At 47.9% G+C, this 15457-nt stretch overlaps 2 non-coding genes across 2 annotated transcripts; one reads left to right on the forward strand and one right to left on the reverse strand.

Moving 5' to 3' along the window:
• Nucleotides 1-1095: 1095 nt before the first annotated feature.
• On the forward strand, nt 1096-1178 carry TRNAL-CAG. Its single transcript has one exon. It is a non-coding gene; the product is annotated as a tRNA-Leu (tRNA).
• Nucleotides 1179-1451: 273 nt separating this feature from the next.
• TRNAL-CAG lies at nt 1452-1534 on the reverse strand. Its single transcript has one exon. It is a non-coding gene; the product is annotated as a tRNA-Leu (tRNA).
• Between the last annotated feature and the right edge of the window lie 13923 nt (nt 1535-15457).

Below are 15457 nucleotides of genomic sequence, written 5' to 3' on the forward strand. Positions count from 1 at the left end.
TGGATTCTAGGGTCGACCCCCAGAAGTCGCCCTCAGGCGCTCTCTTTCAGACCCAAGTCTGACCCAGCCACACCAGAACCTCTATGTCCTGTCCTTCCATTCTGTCCATCTTTCTTTAGGAGCTGCATCTTCTCCAGGGCCTCCGGGGAGCCTGGAAATGGGGGCATATGAGATCTTGGGAGGGTGGAGGAGCCTTTTCTGCCTCCCGGAAATCCCGTGGAGAAAGGAGGCCGAAGGCGCATAAGTCTTCTGGTCCATGCACAGCCGTGGGTGAGTGCATGCGTCTGGGGTAATGGAAGGAGTGGGGGGAAGGTGCTGCGGGGGTCGGGATCTTCTTCCCGCAGAGGCGGGGTGGGAGTGGGAGTGAGAGGTGGCGGCCGGGGAGGAAAAGTGAATCACAAAATGACAGAATGCAGGAAGGAGGAGGCGAGGTAAGGATGAACCCACGGACATTCCCTGCGCGCCTACTGTATGCCAAACACGGTTTGGGCTCTAAGGACACGGTCAGGGACAGAGCGTATCCGGATGTGCCGCTGCGGGACGCGGTCTAATCCCGAGCCTGAATAAATGGCTTTAACAATATATAAATGTGAAGCTGCAGTTTTGACAAACGTTTGGAAGGAGAACGCAATGGGCCTGCGATTAGACCTCGAAATAATCCGGGTTTCACCTGCTACGGGCGCCAGCAAACAGAGATCTATAGAAGCCAGCTCAGGAATGCGGCTTTGACTGCCTCGTGCAGAAAATGCACAAGAAATGTATGCAGAAATGCAAGGGTGCTCGCAGATGTGCAAGTATCAAAGCCGATATGAATCGGAAATGAATGCACGCGTGCATAATGAATACATTTCCGAAGCCCGAATACTGCGGGTCAAAGTGACGGTCCTCGACTCTCCAGAACGCTGCGGGCGCCCTCTGCTGCCACCAACGCTCCTCGCTCCACTCTCACTGGTCCCATTACGCCCCGCCCCTTTGAGCTAGGGCGCAAGTCTTTCCAGGCCCCAGCATAAAACAAAGCCCGGGCTGGCGGTTCGCTACGCATGCGCACACTAAAACTATTCTGAAGAGGTTTGCTGGCAGACTTCAACTCGAGGAGTCAGGATGGCCGAGCGGTCTAAGGCGCTGCGTTCAGGTCGCAGTCTCCCCTGGAGGCGTGGGTTCGAATCCCACTCCTGACAAGCACTGTTTTGTCAGGCAGAAATCAACTTTGTTTTTCACCAACAGCAGCAAATCAACTAGAGAGTACTTTCCACCTTTGGCTATTCCTTTAATCACTTTACAAAACCAGTATTTCCTTCCTAACATTTTCTTCCTAGTGACATTTATTTGGCTTTGGACGGTAAAAAGAAAGCCTGGATGCATACCGCATAACCCTTTTTGGTGTGGTCAGATGCACACCACCTTCCTCTAACGTTGCGGGGTTGGGTGGAAACCCGCAAAAATCAAAGAATTGTCAGAAGTGGGATTCGAACCCACGCCTCCAGGGGAGACTGCGACCTGAACGCAGCGCCTTAGACCGCTCGGCCATCCTGACTTCCTGAAACGGCTTCTAAAAGACTCACTGTAGTTGCTATTTCCGTGCCACGTGATTCCAGAGCCCCCCAACCTGCTGCGTGTAGCTGGCAGCCCCAGGTCGCACCGCACCGCCGCAGGCGTCCGCAGGTGAGAGAAAAAAAATCACACCTGTTGCCAAGACTCGCTGTTATCCTTCAACTTGTTCAGTCTTTTTTCCACGTATGTTTCAAATGGAAACTGTAGCCTGAGCAGAAACAAAAAATCAGTTTCCTTCGCCATCGATAGAAAATAGACATAAAAATAAACACAGTGGGAACAAAACTATAGTGTTAAATTCTAGCCACTCGCCAAGGCTCGGAACCTGAAGATGTGATGTTTATTTAACGACTGAACTGTCGGTCCCCAGGGCCAGCACTATTGTTGGGCCCATGAGGGTAGTGGGGAGGGGATTTAGACGATTCTTTTAGGAAGGGAGGTGCTCTGCGGAAAACTTTGCCGCGAGCTCCTCAGGATTGGAAGCCGTGGGATCCCGTTCCACGCGTGTTTGACTGGAGAAAGTTGGCGTTTATGCCTTTTTAATAAACTGAGCAAGAGCAGAGCTGGGGTCTGTTAAACGTGGAGAGGAGACGGTTTATCTGTCTACAAAAGCCTGGTGTATAACGAGGGATTGGGATGGCGTCCGTCTCGCCTTCCTGCTCTGGGAGCTGGAGTTTGAGGTGGGCAGGCCGTGAGTAGGTAGTTACAGAGGAAGCTTTGCATAGAAGAAAGAGCTTGCTGGAAAGGAAACAGGGTGCCTGTGTAGACAGTGAAAACCCCGTCACTGGAGGCAATCAAGAAAAGGCTGGACAGCCACTTGGTGGGAAAGCCCCGTATAGGGCTTCACACTGCTGGTGCGGAGCCTGCTTGGGATTCTCTCTCTCTCTCCCTCCGTGTCCCTTCCACACGCTCATTTCTCTGTCTCAAAATAGATGAACATTAAAATAAGAAAGGAAGGAAGAAAGGAAGGAAAGAAAGAAAGAATTTTATCCTTTAACAAAACGTACTCAACATGCAGTGGGACACAGTTTATCTGCAGCTGGGTACCCCTGTGGCTTCTATAGACTGTTGTACATGTGCCAGTTTCCCACTGGGCAGAAGAAGGAAAAAAAGGAAATTTGGGATATGATGGTGATGGTGAAGCCAGGTGTCCTGGAGAAGAGATTTCAGGAATGGTCCTAGAACTGCAGGCTTGGTTGGGAAGGATGGAGGGATGGGGACCATTCCCAGTAGCAGGGCCCAGGGCCAGTCAGGAGAGGGACAGTACTGACGCCCCCCTGTGGCTGGAGCTGGAGCTACCATCATCGGAAGGGAGGCTGAAGGCGATTGGCAGAGGTTTCCTCCCCTTGGTTGCTTCTCCTATGTCACCTCCTCCAGGAAGCCTTCCCTGATGATCCTTTCTCTTACTGAGGATTTTTGGCTTCCTCTGTGTTCCCACAAGCTCTTAGGAAAATCCCTCCCAACAATGGAATTGGAATGGCCTGCCTAGGTATGTGTCCCTTCCCTTGTTTCTAAAACTGAGCTCTTCAAAAGGGCAGAGGTTGCAAGAGTGTTTGCCACTGAATCCTCGGAGCCTAGGATGCAAAAACGTGGAGAAGGAGATAAATGAATGCAGACTGAATAATGAATGAATGAGACAACAGGGTAGGGGTGTGCCCAGGCACGAAGTCCTGGAAATGCTACCCCAGACCTCCTCGGGCCCCTGGCGCCTGGACAGAATGGGGTCAGTCGACTGGCCTGACCCCACGTCTCAGGAATATAAGCCACGCATCCCTGAACAAATAGTTAATCCAATGCCCTCTCTCTGGAGTCCTGGGCCTCCCGCCCCAAACAGCCCCCGCCCCAGTCCCGGCAGGCAGGCAGGGAAAATAACCAAACCTCAAGTCTGACCTTTGCCTCCTTCTGAGCCAATCAGTAACTGGCCCAGGGGTTGGCAGGGCCCTGCCTGCACCCCACCCACCGTGTCCATGCCTTGACCGTGTCTTTCAGCACACAGACACACAGGCAAAGGGCGTCAGCCCGAACCACTCAGCATCCTGATGTCTGCTCTTTGCTCTGGTATGATCCACCTGGAATGCCTCCTTCTCAAATTGCTCTTTTCAAGGCTCTGTTCAAAGGACACCTCCACCCTGAAGGCCTCACGTCTTCTCTCTGTGCCAGGAGGTTCAAGCCTGGTGGCATTTCATGGAGTTGGGTCTTCGCTTAGAATCCATAGAACCCACCAAAGCTGTCGGCTCTGGTTTTCCTGCACACCCCACTTCCAACCTGCTCCCTGGATGTACCCCGAGGGGTTGGAGACTGGAGAGTGACAGGAGGAGGCCTCTGGTCCCTGGTCACAACCTGAGCTAACTCCTGTCCCTCCCTGAAATGGACAGATGTCCCAGTGGGGGAGACAGTGAGTCTGTCTGGATCACTGCACTTCCCGCACTTCCCAAACTTCAGGCACTTACTACCCTCTGTTTCCTTATCTGCATACCACTTGTGCAAGTTAACAAAAGCCTCCTTTTTTTTTTTTAATTTTTTTTTAAATTTTTTTAAATGTTTTATTTATTCTTAATACAGAGAGAGACAGAGCATGATAGGGGGAGGGGCAGAGAGAGAAGGAGACACAGAACCAGAAGCAGGCTCCAGGCTCTGAGCTAGTGCTCAGCACAGAGCCCGATGCGGGGCTCGAACCCACGAACGTGAGATCTGACCTGAGCCGAAGTCGGAGGCTTAACCGACTGAGCCACCCAGCTGCCCCCAAAAGCCTCCTTTTAATGTTTATTTATTTTTGAGAGAGAGAGAGAGAATGAGAGGGGATGGGGCAGAGAGAGAGAGGGAGACAGAGGATCCAAAGCAGGCTTGGTGCCCGATGTGGGGCTCAAACTCATGAACCGTGAGACGCTCAACTGACTGAGCCACCTGTCAGATTTGATTTCAGCTCAGGTCCTGATCTCACAGTTCATGAGATCAAGCCCCACGTTGGGCTCTGTGCTGACAGTGCGGAGCCTGCTTGGGATTCTCTCTCTCCCTCTCTCTCTCTCTGCCCCTGCCCTCCTCATGCCCTCCCCCATAAATAAATAAACATTTAAAAAATAATAATAATTTTTAAAGACACATATAACATAAGATTTACCATTTTTACTATTTTAAGTATGCGGTTCTGTGGCATTCACATTGTGTTGCAACCACCACCGCGTTCCATTTCCAGAACTTCTTTGTCTTCCCCAAGCGAGACTCTGTCCCCGTTAAACACTAACTCCCGGTCCTCACTTCCTGCAGCTCTTTGCAACCACTGTTCCACTTTCTGTTCCTGTCAGTGTGACTGGAGTCACGCAGTAGTTGTCTGTCTGTGATGGGCTTGTGGTGGTTTCGCTTAGGATAATGTCTTCGAAGCTCACGCTACAACATGTGTCCGAATTGTATTCCTTTTTCAGGCCGAATAACATTCCGCTGTAGGGATATACCACAGTTGTTTGTGCCTCCATCCGCCTGTGGACACTTGGGTGGCTTCCACCTTTGGCGACTGTGAGAACATGGGTGCACGAATCTCTTCCAGACCCTGCTTTTAGTTCCTTTAGACGTAGACCAGTAAGTGGAATTGCTAAATCATATGGTCGTTCTGGGTTTTTTTTTTTTTTAATGTTTGCTTAATTTTGAGAGAGAGAGAGAAATAGAGAGGGCATGTGCGGAGGGGTTGGGGGGGGTGGGACAGAGAGAATCCCAAGCAGACTCCTTGCCCTCAGCACAGAGCCTGAATCAAGGGTTGGGCACTTAACCAACTGAGCCACCCAGGCGCCTCACAGTGATTCTGTTTTTAATTTTCTGAGAGACCATCAAACTGTTTTTCTGTAACAGCTTCATCATTTTACATTCCTATCGCCAGAGCACAGTGGTTCCAATTTCTCCACATCCTCGGCAACCCTTGTTATTTTCTGTTTTGATTCATTGATTTGTTTATTTATTTATTTTGAGAGAAAGAGAGAGACAGCATGAGCAGGGGAGGGTCAGAGAGAGAGGGAGACACAGAATCTGAAGCAGGCTCCAGGCTCTGAGCTGTCAGCACAGAGCCTGACACGGGGCTCAAACCCACGAACTGTGAGATCATGACCTGAGCAGAGGCCGGGCACTTAGCCGACTGAGCCACCCAGGCGCCTCGATTGATTGTTTTTGATAGCAGCCACCCTAATGAATGTGAGGTGGCATCTCATTGTGGTTTTGATTTGCATTTCCTTAATGATTAGTGGTGTTAAACACCTTTTCATGTGCTTGGTGGCCGTGTGTATATCTTTGGAGAGATGTCTATTCAAGTCCTTTGTCCATTTATTTTTTTCGGTTCATTGTTGTGACTGAGGTGTAGGGGTTCTTTGTATAGTGAGTTAATTAACTCCTTGAGTCAGATTGATTGGCAAATATTTTCTCCCAGTCCATAACGTTGGTCGGCTTTTCAGATATTGTGTCCTTTGATGCACAGAAAATTTAATTTTGATATTGTCCAATGTATTTGTTTTTAGTTTTGTTGCCTGTGCTTTTGGCATCGTACCCTAGAAATCACTGCCAAATCCAATGTCATGAAGATTCCCCCGCCTCGTGTTTTCTTCTAAGAGTTTTATAGTTTTAAACTTAATTTTTAGGTCTTTGATTTACTTGGAGTTAATTTTCATATATGGTGTCAGGTAAGCGTCCAACTTCATTGTTTTGTATGTGGACAGTTTTCCCAGCAGCATTTGTTGGAAGACTGCCCTTTTCCCAGTGAATGGGCTCGGCCCCCTTAGCAAAACCATTTGACCATGTATGCAAGGGGTTTTGTGCAGTTTTTTGTGTGCTGTTTTTAAAAACTAAATATTTTCGTGGCATGGCCTCATTTTAAAAGTGTGATAAATGTGTTATGAAAACAACCTTATAATATGGCTAGAGTAGGAAACCTGCATTATTACCCAGAAATGGAAGTCACAGTAAAAATAAGCACAATGGGAACCAAGCCACTGTCATTAATTTCTAGCCAGATCTTTGCTCACGAAAAAAGAATGAACAGAATTAGGTGTTAAAGACATATCAGCACCAGAGGAGGCTTTCTCCCCGGCATAATCAGATCGACAGCAACGTTAAAAACAAAGTGATGTGATGAAGCGTTATAGGTATTTGATGACTGCCCTGGACCATCAAAAATTACCTCACGTCCGGCACAAAGGCCTTTTCTAGGGGAAGGATGCCGTCAGGTGGGGACAGCAATGCACTGAACGCTGCTCTGGCCGCCACCTCTTGCTGGAGCTCCACGAGGGGAAGAAGGTAGAAGAGGCAGAAGCAGCTAGAAATGCGAGGCAGACACTCAGGCCCGCCTGCCGCTCAGGATCCCGGCTGGTGACGAGAAGCCTTAGACACTGATTTTAGTTCTGCTGATGGTTCTGATCCAGCTGGTGACCCCAGCAAGTTTGTGCCCTTCCTCCAGCTTGTTTACTCATCTGTAAAACCAATGATGAGCAGCCTCTTTGGAAAACAGTTTTGCAAATGTCTTATAAAGTTAATGATACACATACCATGTGCCCCAACAATTCTAGTCCTAGGTATTTGCCCAAGAGAAATGAAAACGTTTGTTCACATGAAGAAACCTGGGCGCCCTGTGGCTGGCTCAGTCGGCAGAACGTGCAACTCTTGAACTTGGAGTTGTGAGTTCGAGCGCCATGCTGGGTGTAGAGATTACTTAAAAATAAAATCTTAAAAACAAACAAACAAATACAACTCACACGCACGTAAATGTTCAGAGCAGTTTTATTCATGGCCGCCCAAGCTGGAAAAGAAACCCCAAAATGTCCAACAACTAGTGAATAGATAAAGATATTGTGGTATATCAATGCAAGTGAATACATTCAGCATTAGAAAGAAACAGTCTACTTAACCTGTGCTCAAGGACAAGCATGAATTTCAAAAGCTTTGTGTTACAGGAAAAAGCTTCTCACCAAGAACTACTGTATCAGTTTCCTCTGGCTACAGTAACAAACGATCACAAACTTAATGGCTTAAATACATGCGCGCGTGCGCGAGCACACACACCCACACCCACACCCACACCCACATAGAAATTAAGGGGCACCTGGGTGTCTCCGTCTAAGCATTCAACTCAGTTTCGTCTCAGTTCATGATCTCATGGTTTGAGTTTGAGCCTCTCATTGGGCTCTGCACTGATAGCGCAGAGCCTGCTTGGGCTTTCTCTCTCCTTCTCTCTCTGCCCCTCCGCAACTTGCTCGCTCTCTCTCAAAAGCAAGCAAACAAACAATAAAAAAATTAAAAACCCACAAATTAAAGTGCGTGCACACATACACACACACACACACACACACACACACATATTCTATTACAGTTCTAGAGTCCAAAATAAGTCCTAAGGGGCGAAATCAAAATGTCACCAGGACTGGTTACTTTTGGAGGCTGCGGGGACCCATTGATTGCCTCTTCCATCCCTAAAGGCCACCTGCCTTTCTTGGTAACTGTTAGCTGCACCATAGTGGTCTCTCTTTCCAGAGGATTGCCTTCTCCTCTGTTGTTATCAAATGTCCCTCTCTGCTTTCTTCTTCTTCTTTAAGATTATTCATTTTTGAGGGAGGGGGCAGAGAGAGAGGGAGACAGGATCTGAAGCAGGCTCTGTGATGACAGTAGAAAGCCCAATGCAGAGCTCGAACTCACGAACTGTGAGATCATGACCTGAGCCAAAGTTGGACGCTTAACCAACTGAGCCACCCAGATGCCTGCCTCCTGCCTTTTTAAGTAATCTACGCCCAACGTGGTGCCTCAAACTCATGACCTGGAGATCAAGAGTCGCACGCTCCACTGACTGAGCTAACTGGGTGACCCTGCTTCCTTATACCTGCCCAGTGGTTACATTTAGCGCCCACCTGGATAATCTGGTATAATCTCATCTCAAAATCCTTAATCACGCCTGCAGAGTCCATTTGCAATACAGTGTAACATTCACAGGTTCTGGGGATTAAAACTGAACACCTTAGCAGGGGAGGCATTATTCAACCTGCCACAACTGCATAATGTAAGACTATTCATATGACATTCTAGAGGACTCAAAACAGTGACAGAAGACAGATCAGTGGTTGTTTGGGGCCAGGATGGAGGTCATAAAAGCACTTTCTGGGGGGGGCACCTGGGTGGCTCAGTCGGTTGGGCATCCAGCTTCGGCTCAGGTCATAATCTCATGGTTTGTGGGTTTGAGCCCTGCATCAGGCTCTGTACTGATGGCTCAGAGTCTGGAGCCCGCTTTGGATTCTCTGCCCCTCCCCCACTTGTGCTCTGCCCCTCTCTGTCTCTCAAAAATAAATAAATGTAAAAAAAAATTTTAAAGGCATTTTCTAGGGTGATCTATACTTTAATCTTGGTGGAGATTCCATGACTGTACACATTGGTCAAAATGCTACAGAGTGGGAGAATCGAAGTAGGAGAAAATAGCAATAGCAACATATACAAGCGACAAACAATGAGCATTCAAAATATAAAAAGAGCTCATAACATTTGAGAAGCACAAACAGGGCTGCAGTAATCCACGGTCACTTCTGGCACAACTGCAGAGCTGGGGGGGTTCCCTAAACCTCCCTCAGGTTCAATAAGTCATTAATTAGAAGGACTCACCCAAAGCAATGAAAACTGTTAGACTCAGTCACGGTGTGTTGCCGCTACAGGTTACAGATTAAAATCTGCCAGGGGGGTGGTGGGCGGGAGGGCCCACAGGGCTGATAGAATTGCTCTGGAATTAAAGAGTAGCAATGGTTTACTATAGTGAATATACTAAAACCAATGACTTGCATACTTTTTTAAAGGGTGGCTTTTTAGTTCTCAACACGGAGTGGCCATTGTCCTCTGCCCAGGGAATCATGGATCGCACGCATTGTTTTCTCCGTGCTGACGTGTGACCACACACATGGCATATTACCAACCAGGAGCACCCACGGCTGTGGTGTCCCAAATCTTTGTAGCCACAGGGGACTGATGGCCCACGTAGATGATCTCAGTTTCCAGCTCCTCCAGGTGGAGCTAAATGTGATAGGGTTCCCTAACCCTAGGCCACACTGTCAGAGTATCCGGTGTGGCCAGACCCCGCCCTAACCAAAGAAAGACATTTCTATCAGGCATGACATTCCAGAGGTGTAGAGATTACCTCCCAGAAGCCAAGGGCAGAGACCAGCCCTCTCTTTGGGCAAATGTATTTTATTTATTTGTTACTTTTTTTTTTTTTTTTTGAGGGGAGAAGGGCAAAGGGGAAGGGAGAGAGAATCTAAAGTGCACTTCATGCTCAGCGTGGTGCCACGAGCTCCATCTCTGAATCGTGAGATCTGACCTGAGCAGAAATCAAGAGTGGACCGCCTAACCAACTGAGCCCCCTACCAGCCCCCCCCCCCGTGCTCCTGGGCAAATTTAAATTCCTTACTATACAAGGGCATATGGTTCAAACCTTAAATTCAAGGAAAAAGGAATATGAATGGCCAGGAGGCTTAAGTAGGAACTCAGCCCCACTAGCTAAGTATTAGAAATGCCAGTAGACAATGGAGTACTATATGGCAATGAGGAAGAATGAAATCTGGCCATTTGTAGCAAAGTGGATGGACCTTGAGGGTGTCATGCTAAGTGAAATAAGTCAGGCAGAGAAGGACAGATATCATATGTTTGCACTCATAAGTCTAACAGGAGAGACCTGGCAGAGGACCATGGGGAGAGGAAGGGGGAAAGAGAGCGGGGGAGAGTGAGGGACACAGATCAAGGGAGACTACTGAATACTGAAAAAGAACCATGGACTGAAGGGGGAGGGGGAGGGATGGAGGGGGTGATGGTCATGGTGGGGGGCACTTGTGGGGAGAAGCACTGGGTGTTATATGAAAACCAATTTGACAAACTATTAAAAAAAATGCCAGTGGAAACAAGAGACTTTTTTTTAATGCTCATCACACATATTGGAGTTGGGCAAATAGTTAAGCTCACTCTTAGCAAGGCTGTCAGTGAATATGGTCTCTTACAGAATCTATAAAAATTTGGCAGTATCTATAAAAAATGTAAATACCCTTCAATCCAGCAGTTTTGAAGACTGGATCCGTAGAAAATCTCACGTGTGAGGAAAGATGTGTAAATAAAAAGGCTTATATAATATCACTTGTAATGAGGAGCTATTGGAAATCACCTATTAGTTGGGGGGAAGGGACAGGGAATTAGGTAGCAGCCACTCTATCAAATATTACATGACATGTAAAAAGGTCAGTCTTCATGTGAAATTGAAATTTCCAAGACATTAAGTGCAAGTCAAGTTTCTTTTTTTTTAATTAAGACAAAATTTTTTGAGAGAGAGAAAGACAGAGCATGAGCAGAGAGAGAGGCAGACACAATCTGAAGCAGGCCCCAGGCTCTGAGCTGTCAGCACAGAGCCCAAAGCGGGGCTCGAACCCATGGACTATGAGATCATGACCTGAGCCGAAGTTGGCCGCTTAACCAACTGAGCCACCCAGGCGCCCCTCAAGTTTCAATATATAGTATAAACTTATTTTTTGGTAAAAAATTTTATTAAATGACACACAAAGCCAGGCTCTATATTTCTACATGTCATATTAATGTGGAAAATGATGGAGGCTGGAGCCAATGGCCAAGAAAGAATTCTTTAGGCGTCTTCAGTGCAGAAAGGTGGTTTCATTAAAGCACAGGGATACGACCTGTGGCCAGAAAGAGCAGTTGATCATCTGCTTGCGGCGGGGGGGGGGGCATGGACGTAAAGACCTGGGGAGGATTCCAAAAGCATTTTCATTTGCTAAAGAAATGACTCACAGGATCCTGGAGGCCTAGCTATCGTCCAGCCAAGGTTGTGGGGTGTTCCTGGAGGAATGTCATAGTGGGCTGCAGGTTATAAGGACATTTAATTTTAATTTTAAATATTTGGTTTTTTAATGTTTTTTTTATGGTTTATTTATTTTTTTATTTTGGAGAGACAGAAACAGTGTGAGCAGGGGAGGATCAGAGAGAAAGGGAGACACAGAATCGGAAGCAGGCTCCAGGCTCTGAGCGGTCAGCACAGAGCCTGATGTAGGGCTTGAACCCACGAACCGTGAGATTATGACCTGAGTCGAAGCTGAATGCTTCGACTGAGCCACCCAGGCACCCCTGTTTATTTGTTTTTGAGAGAGAGAGAGAGAGAGAGAGAGAGAGCATGAGCAGGGGAGGGGCAGAGAGAGAGGGAAACACAGAATCCGAAGCAGGCTCCAGGCTCCAAGGGCTCGAACTCACAAAGCATGAGATCATGACCTGAGCCAAAGTCAGAAGCTTAACTGGGCCACCCAGACACCCGTAAGGAAATTTAATGTTATCTGCATTTCCTTTTTGCCTTTGTTCCCTACATCAATGTGGTAGCAAGAGAAGAAGACAAAAGATATGCTAGAATACTCAAATTCTTCTCAGTGATTAACTGGAGGTGAGGGTGCAGTGTGTGTGATGTGCAACCAAATCAATTAATGAATTAGTTATCTGATTAAAAATAAAGAAATTGAACCAACCCTACTGCATTAAGCATGGAGTCCGTTGGAAAAGTGCTCAGTGAATAGCTGCTGATTATAATCAGCAACTTCCCAGAGTTGGCTTCTGGAAGCTGTTGGATGAGCCCCAACAGCTGTGGGAACCTTTCTGTGAATTTTTTAAAATTGCAAATCGGAAGATATAACTACTCTCCAAGGGGTATTCTTTTTTAAATAATAAAATCCACCCCATTACCAAGGGTTTAATAATCAGGCAGTCTGGCCTGTGGCTGCCTCTTGAACATCATCTCTCCCCAATCCCTTCATCTCATAATCTTTTGTCCTTCCTCAAAGACCCCCAACTCTTTCCTGCCCCAGGGCCTTTGCACTTGTGGTTTTCTCTTCCTGCAATGTTCTTTTTCTGTCTGGGTAAGGTTAAATTGGCAGAGTAAGAAAGTCACAAAACAGATAGACTGTGAAAAAAGACCAGAGTACCCTTTATTAAAGAGCTCTAGGGCGAGGTTTCGTGGCTCGGAGGGAACGAGCCAGGGAAGTTGCAGAGACGATACAGAAAACTGAGGTCAGAAATAAATGTAAAAAGCCTTTTTTTAAAAAATTTTTTTCAATGTTTTATTTATTTTTGATACAGAAGAGACAGAGCATGAGAGGGGGAGAGTCAGAGAGAGGGAGACACAGAACCGGAAGCAGGCTCCAGGCTCTGAGCTAGCTGTCAACATAGAGCCTGACGTGGGGCTCGAACTGAACGTGAGATCTGACCTGAGCCAAAGTCAGAGGCTTAACCGACTGAGCCACCCAGGCGCCCCTAAAAGGCCTTTATTGGGAGTGCTCTCGATGAGGTTCCCTGGTGCAGACAGGATGGGCCAGGGAAGTCACACCAGGAGGACAAAGAGCAGGGCCTTTATATGGGGCACTAGTTCCGGGGGTGTGTCCAGGGGCCGAAGACTTGCTTTCCAGGAAGCCTGCAGTGGGTGGAAAGTTCCAAAATGGTGGTCCATCTGCCATCTTGGTGTTGTTTGGCGGTAAAGTCCCTGGATGAAGGTCTGTCGGCCATCTTGATGTTCCTTTCCCCGAGCCACCAAACCTATCAGTCTGATTCCAATTCATCCTTCAGGCCTCTGCATAAATGGTTATAGTTTCCCTGACAGTCTCCAACCCTCAATTATTCTTTCCCATGGTGTCCTGCTCTTTTCCTGTAGCTATGTTATCATTATTGGTAATTATCAATTTATCTATAGGTTTGTATATCTAGATGGTCTTTCTCCCCCGCAAACTTCCTGAGGGCAGGGTTTCTGGTTGGATGGCTCACAGCTGTGTCCTCAGTGGCCTGCCCATGTAAGATAAACCTTAAACATCTGCTTGGTGCCTGAATCTCCAATGCTCCCATCCACCCCAGGGGACGGAGGCCCAGCACATAGTAGGCACTTGGCCAGAGTAGTGAGTCTTTATAAAACTGAGAACTGAGGCAAGGCATGCGTTGCAAGTGATCGGTGTGGAGACTGCCTGCTCAGACCCCAGGGAGGGGGACTACCCTTGGAAAGGACAGGCTTTCTGGGCCACATCCCCGTGCTCTCCGTTCCCCCACCCCACCCCAGACCTTCTAAGGCGCCAGCAGAGACTCTGGGTGGGCGGCGGGTTCCAGCCTGGGGCTAGGCTCCTTCCCACTTTTTCTGACCTGGGGAGGGCAAGTGAAGTTGGTTTGGAAGAAAATGTCAAAGTAGAACACAGTGCAGTGATTGAGCCTTGCTTGGTGCCATTTAAAAGGAATGAAAGTGGGATCAACCAAAAAAACAAAATCTAAACCAAAACCAAAACAGAAACACTTTACTGTTTTAGAATCCGCCTTAGAAACAATCATCTTACTGTTTCCTGTGTCAGAGTAAAATTAAGGGTTTATCCAAGAGCCGTGCTCTGCGCTTGGGCTCCTGTGGTGTTGGGGAGAGGCTGAGCTCCTCATCTGCGTACCTGTGTGTGCAGCACAGGTGCATTGTGGCAGAACGGGCTGGACATCCAGCGGCGGGTCACCGGTTCTGTCATCATCAACCAGTGATACAGTTAGTAGCCATCAGATCCTGTCGCCCTCCTGTCTGAAACCCACCCCGCCTCAGAATATAATGTTAACCTCTTTCCCTTCCATGATTGCGTAGGCTGAATAAATGGCCACCCAAAGATAGCAGGCCCCACCCCTGGAATCTGTAAATTTAGTGTATACAGAAAAAAGGGTCTTGATTAGAATCTTGATATGGAAGGTAATTGGATTGGGATCACCTGGGTGGGCTGAGTTTGGGGAGATGTGGTCACAGGTCAGGGTCAAGGTCAAGACCACCACCCAGAGCCAGAAGAACAAGGAACAGATAGTCCTCTAGAGCCATCAGAGGAACAGCCATACTACTGATACCTTGATCTTGGCTCACTGAAACTGATTTCAGATTTCTGGCCTCTAGAACTATAGGGGATACATTTCTGTTTGGTTTTAAGCCGCCATGTTCAGGTGGCAGCCACTGGAAACTAATGATCGTCTAAATAGCCCTGTGGGACCTGGTCTCTGCCCACGTGTCAAACCCCCCTCCTCGCTCACTGTGCACAGAGCCCCACCAAGGATCTTTCTGTTCTTCAAACTGACTAGCTTCCTCCAGCCCCAGGGCCTTTGCACGAATGAAATTCTTCTCCAAGGCAGACCTTACTGATGATGCAGTTCTCTGCATAAATGTGACTTCTCTGAGAGGTCTTCTGTGACTAGTTTATCTAAAAATTGACTCCTGGCCATCTCTATCACATCCTCCTATTTTAGTCACAGCATTTGTCACTGAAGTTATTTTTTTCTTCCCAGTTATTTACTTGTTATGCCCAGTAGAAAGTGGGATCCGAGAAGCCTTGCCTGGCTTGTTCCTGCTGTATCCCCGGGGCCTGGGATAGAGCCTGACATATAGTAGGGGCTCTGCAAACACTGCTTGATAAATAATCTGTACAAGCCTCTCAGGCCTGAAGGGTGTGTGTGTATGTGTGCGCGTGCGCGCGTTTCAGGGTGCAGGTGAAGCCATGAAACGCCAACTCCGACATCATCTCTCAACTTGTGAGTGCCTTCCCCCTCCCCCCATCGCGGTATGCAGGGGCTTCATTTATTTTTCACAACATCCCTCTATTACAGACGAGGAAACTGAGTCTTAATGATCTTCTAAGTTACTGCTTGGTGTGTTCAGAAGTGGAAACCACATCAGGGGAGTCAGGTGCAGCCAGTTTATTCAGACCCTCACCTCCTGGGTGCTCGCTCTCCCGGATTCCTTAGGCGTCGCTGCACAAGGGTGCGGATCTCGCTGTAAGGAGAGACCTCAGAAAGAAGGGCGCCCAGTGCCCTAGAGGCACCCAGGAGAGGGCCTGTAGTGCAGTGCTCTGCCAGCGCCCTTTACCCTGGGCTTGGA

Source organism: Suricata suricatta, chromosome 16, assembly GCF_006229205.1.
Source record: "Suricata suricatta isolate VVHF042 chromosome 16, meerkat_22Aug2017_6uvM2_HiC, whole genome shotgun sequence".
Lineage (NCBI taxonomy): Eukaryota > Metazoa > Chordata > Mammalia > Carnivora > Herpestidae > Suricata > Suricata suricatta.